The sequence below is a fragment of the Asterias amurensis genome, chromosome 19 (genome assembly GCF_032118995.1).
Source record: "Asterias amurensis chromosome 19, ASM3211899v1".
NCBI lineage: Eukaryota > Metazoa > Echinodermata > Asteroidea > Forcipulatida > Asteriidae > Asterias > Asterias amurensis.
In genome coordinates this window covers 12013315-12019521 of record NC_092666.1, presented here as the reverse complement: position 1 = coordinate 12019521, position 6207 = coordinate 12013315, and positions in this window count along the sequence as shown.

Sequence of the window (6207 nt, the reverse complement as noted above, 5' to 3'; positions counted from 1 at the left end):
TGGACCGCACCAGGCATATCAATTAAATCCATATATTATGCGGGTTGGATGGTTACATGTCAATAAGAATAATAACTCAGGTCCTGCCTGTTGACACCAGTTCTAAAACAGAAATTATAAATGCTATAAAACGAGGTATCTTAGTTAAGATGCACCGTGTGGTACCATTGCTGCATCTGCATTTTAGTTAGCGGTGAATGGAACTTGCTGGTGCTATTATATAAGATCAAACTCCTGTTTTTCTATTTACGTTTTACGCTTTTTCCAGAAGACGATCAGAGCATACTGATCGAAACGTCGAGTTGAAACCAACGGTTCTTTTCAGAACCACCCCAACTCTTTATATATAGTAATTACATGGTGTTACCGCAAAAAAAACTCTCTAAATTTACGTTTTAGCTCATCCGATTCGATTGTCCTGTTTTCGTTTGTCTAAAAAATCGTCAAAAATGTGTTTGAAGTTGAAGGTCAAAATTGTCAAAGACCAGTGTTCTAACTTGGTGTGTCCAAACATATGCAAACAAAATGTGAAAATTTTGACTTCATTGGTCATTGAAGTCGCAAGAGAATAATGACCGAAAACATCTTTAACGCACAAATTCGTGTACCTTCATGCCAACAAAAAGGCTCCATACCTAAAGGCTTTTAATTATTCGAGTGAAAAAAAAACACCTTTTACTATCAACATCTTTTCAATTCTCGTTACCAAGTTACCATGCTAACAATTATGTTGAGTAATCACAGTAGGTTTCACTGTCCAGTGCCTTTAAATGTAATAATGTTGGACCCCCCCCCCCCCCCCCACCGGAAAAGTATGAATTTCCCCACCTATTATAATTACGTTAGTAGTTATTTCACGCGTGATGGCAATAATCAATACATTTACTCAACATGAGCACGTGCGCGTTGACGTACGTGCGAATCGGGTGGGAAAGCACATTATTTTTACCCTTCGCGAAACGGAGTCAGAAACGGGGCAGGAATTGCCAATTTACGCTGAAAATTGCAGATTCTATTGTGTTTTTAATGAAGGTCATAATGGTAGTAAATTTGGCTTGGTCGGCTCACGGCCACGACCCTACCGACTTTAAAGGAACACGTTGCCTTGGATCGGTCGAGTTGGTCTTTAAAAAGAGCGTTTTTGTAACCGTTTGTTTTTAAATGCATATAATTATGGTTAGATGATTTAAAAGTACAATACAATGATCCACACAAATTTGCCGCGAAATTGCGTGGTTTTCCCTTTTATTTTGCGAACTAACACGGTCGGCCATTTATAAGAGTCAAAAATTTGACTCCCTTAAATGACCGACCGTGTTAGTGGACCGTTTTAGTGATACTTGTGTGGATCATTATATTCTATTTTTAAAATATCTTTTTAATCATATGAATTTTATGACGCACGGTTACAAACGCTTTTCAAAAACCAACTCGACCGATCCTAGGCTACGACTGTTCCTTTAACGTCGTCTAGTAACTGTCTTATTCCATTATTTCAGCTCAAACTGTCTGAGTTCCTCGTTCTTTGTTTTTCTTCAAATTGTGTTGAAGAAACGCAGACTAGGTTCAGTAACCTTCAGTTATTTGTCAGAAAAAGAAGACATCATTGGAATATTTAATAGCGGGGGTTTGGGACTTGACAAAAATTAAAATAATAAATTAAAACCAAAAATACCCGCTAAAATGCAACGGGCATAGGTTGTTGTTGAAATGACAGGAGTCATAAAAAACGAGGTCAAATAATTATAGAATACCCTTGTGAAGAAAAATAGCATCTAATTTATTTTGTTAATGCATGCTGAGGGAACTGTGGTAGAAAAAATGGACTGTAAAGTATTTCCTGGTCAAAAGTAAGGCTACAGAACAGAAGTGAAAAACGCCAAAAACAAAACAAATCATGCCCTTTTTCGGACACTTCTGACCAGATCTAGTTATTGTTTGCCAACACCAATTATATGTTTATGTACAAACAAAATATACCATGTCAAATTTCAAAGTACTGCCTGGGTGACTGAAGGCAATGGGCAGCTATGGTAATTGCCAAAGACCAGTATTCGCACTTGGTATACCCAACATGCATAACCATGTGAACATAATGACTCAATTGGTCAGTGAAGTTGCAAACTTATTTATTTATTTTTCATTTATTTGTCTTTTTTGTTTACTCATAATGTTTTGTAGCGTTGTCGTTTCTGTTATGTTTTTTTTTCCCCTTTACATTGTTTCCTTGTTTGTATTTTACGACTTCTACTGTTGAGGTCGAACATACAAGATTAATGAAAGTCAAAGAGAGAGTATAAACTGCAAACATATGCAGTTTAGCTTAAAATTCCCTAGCAGTCTAAAATTGATTATCGTATTGTTAAAAACATTAAATTCTATTAATACTGAGTAACTTAACATTATCAAAATGTGTTATTCAGTAAAACACCATGTGCTTCTTCTTGCTGGGTAGATTATGTTCTGATTTAGAACAGCTTGACTGTTATTCTACACTGCCACAACGTTATATTAAGTGGTAAAGACTTAATGTATACACAAGAGCTTACCATAAATAAGCAAAAGTTTAAAGTCCCTGCCAACAGCTTGTCTTTCACAGAGAAATAACCCAACAATGACGAATAAATTACGAACATTGGTTCTATTAAAGGGAAGGTCCACGTTTGGTAACTACTCAAAATAAATTTTAACTTAACAACTGACTTGGTAACGAGCATTGGAGAGCTGTTGATTGTATAAAACATTGTGAGAAATGGCTCCCTCTGAAGTAGCAGAGGTCATTTCTCACTAAAATAATAAACGACTTCTAGCCAGAAAGTCTTTTAATCCTATCTGAAAGCACACAAATTCGTCCAACAAGGGTGTTTTTTCTCATCATTTTCTCGCAACTTCGATGACCGATTAAGCTCATTCACCAGTTTTGTTACTTTAAGTATGCATATGTTCAGACACAGCAAGTGAGAAGGCTGGTCTTTGACAATAACCAAAGGTGTCCAGTGTCTTTAAATGTCAAATTATAATCTAAATGGTTGACTGAAGGCCAGAGGCTGAAATAGGAAATTGTATATAAATAGTAGTATTAACATTATAGCCGCTCGGAACCAAAACGCAAAATGAATTATGTTGTTTTACACCATAACCGTCTTCTGTGTTAAGGAGTTCTGCTTATTTATTTTTAACTGAACAATTCCAAATGTTTTGTCCATAGAGTTAGCAACGGGTAAAAGTATACCATCTGAACTAATTAAACGACAAGATGGTGTGAGCCTTGCTCTCTCAACAAAGTATGATTATGAAATAAACATATTTTTATAACAAAAAACCTCAATTAATAACTAGTGGCTTCACTGCATCACTTATATAATTAACTATTTTTGTGGGAAAATACGCCAAACAAACCAAACGGACATCTCACACCCACTCTAGAGATGGAGAAAAACAACACAGAGAAATAACCAGACGGTTGAACATGGGGGTGGAGGTGGGTGATGGAAAAACAACACGAAGCCTGAATGGCGTGTTATGTGTTTTACTGTAATGGTGCAGAAAGATGGAGTGCTGTTGCTCTGTAGGTAACTTCCCTCAAATCAGAGACGATGACGTAGTGGCGCGGTTCGCTAGACCCAATGGACACCAGCCACAACGTGACCCCGTCTGCTCAACGTGACCCTGCTACTCAGAGATCGCGTTGTTGTGAAAACCAAGCCGCACTTTGTATAACTGTAAAATGGATGAACGCGTGGTTCCCGTGTTTCATAAACCTGATAAAGTATGCACTAAGTAGTCTTCCTGTATACAAATTATAAAAATATACCCCAAATGCAAAAATGCAAATGCATATGAAAGAAAATAGAACATCATAGAGATACGGAACAAGGCAACGCAACGATCACACAAAACAAACCATCAGGAACAGCGCCCCACTTCAAACTCAGACAAACTATAACTTGTTTTCAACTCAGGACACATGAAAACAAAAAAAGGGTTTTCGAACTTTTGTTGTCTTTTTGTATAACATAGTTCTTTTTTTGCACTAGGAGTGTCATCATTGACAGATGGCTCATTAGAAATGCTCAACATTGTTATTATTAGTATTATAGTTGATTATGAAAGAATCAATAAACCACAAGCTGGTAAAAACTACAATCAACCAGAACTTCTGTCTCTTGTTAAATATCGTACCTACTCTCACTAAACTTGTCAATGTTTATGTTATTCCATTTTGTGTTTTCGTTTGTCTGGGCAATGCTCACCTCAAGCTTGGGCTTTTTTAGTTATGCCCCCATTTAAAATTCTCCTCAATTCAGTACTTCGAATAATTTGTTAACTTGATTCTCTGCTGGAATGGTAACAAATGTCTTGAAATGAAATAAATTAAATTAACTTACATTATCACCAAGGCTCGGCACCGCAGTGCCATTTTCCCTATTTCCGATTCACTTAAACACTGTAATTTGAATAAAGTTATTTTCATTCTCTGCTGGTCAGGACTGGAATGTCTTGAAATCAAATGGAGTGAAATTAATTCTCATTATCATCAATGTTCAGCACGTCAGTACTGCTGGAATATTCCAGAATTGAAACCCGACGGTTATTTTTCACAACCACCCCAAATAACTTAGGGATTATTATTACATGGTGTTACCGCAAAATGAAAATGAAATGAAATGATATTAACTTACATTATCATCAATGTTCGGCACGGCAGTACCACTGGTATATTCCATGTGACTTGTCTCTATAGTTTTGCGGCCCATTGGATAATAGGCGTCGATTGTCCGCGCAGTCAATTGTCCTATTGACGACTTTACCTACCCGCTACAGATGACACCGAAATAACCATGTAATTGATTTTCCGTGAATCAGGCAAGGTTTTTTGAACGATGTCATTAAAATGAAAAAAAAGTCCCTGGTTTGTATGCTGCCACCAAGTGTTCGAAAGAAATTTTTGGTTTAATAAATGTTCGCTCGTTCACAAGCCTTGCTTTAAAGGCCTAGGACACTGTCGGTAATTGTCAAAGACCAGTCTCCTCACTTTGTATATCTCAACAATTATGCACAAAACAACAAGCCTGTGAACGTTTGAGCTCAAATGATCAACGAAGCTGCGAGGGAATAAAGAAAGAAAGAACACACTTGTCGCAAAAATTGTGTGCTTTCGGATGCTTGATTTCGAGACCTCAGCTGCTAGAGGTCTCGAATTAGATTCAAATATTTTAGTGAGAAATCACTTCTTTCTAAAGAGCTATGCTACTTCAAAGGGACCCGTTTCTCACATTTGCACAACAGCTTTCCATTGCTCGTTACCAAATTAGTTTGTATGCTATTAATTATTTTGAGTAATTACCAATAGTGTCCAATGCCTTTAACCAAGGCGCTGGGATGGGCAAACGTATCAAGCACGCTCATTGGTTAATGTGTAATCCCATCATGCATCACACTCGCAACGCGCTATATTTCTATGCACTGCACCCATGACGTACTTCGTGGTCAATATTCCCCAGGTGATAAGCCCATCCAGCCGCTATAGTGCCAAGCGATTATTTAATACTGAACAAAACAAAAATATAATTTCTTTAATAAGGGAATCAATGTGTGGTGACGAGAGAGGGATTTGAACCAACGACCTTTGGTTTTCTGTGCCGGTGTGGCAGACTGGCCCCTTGTAGAATCTGGTACCCCATAGCAAACTGTTTGCACATTCTACTGACAGCGCCCTCTTTTGAATCCACCTCCTCAAGCCCATGTTAATGGCACTGGACACTATTGGTAATTACTCAAAATACTTATTAGCATAAAACCTTTCTTGGTGACGAGTATTGGGGAGAGGCTGGTGGTATAATACATTGTGAGAAACAGCTCCCTCTGAAGTGCCACAGTTTGGGAGAAAGAAGTAATTTTCCACGAATTTGATTTCGAGACCTCAAAAGTTTAGAATTTGAGGCCTCGAAATCAAGCATCTGAAAGCACACAGCTTCGTGTGACAAGGGTGTTTTCTTCTTTCATTATTATATCGCAACTTTGATGACTGATTGAGCTCAAATTTTCACAGAGTTGTTATTCTATGCATATGTTGAGATACACCAACTGTGAAGGCTAGTCTTTGATAATTACAAATAATGTCCACTGCCTTCAAGGCCGTGTCTGAATTGGGGTATTCCTATAATTTGACATGAAAATTCGTTCGGGGTGACTGTCAGAAGCTGT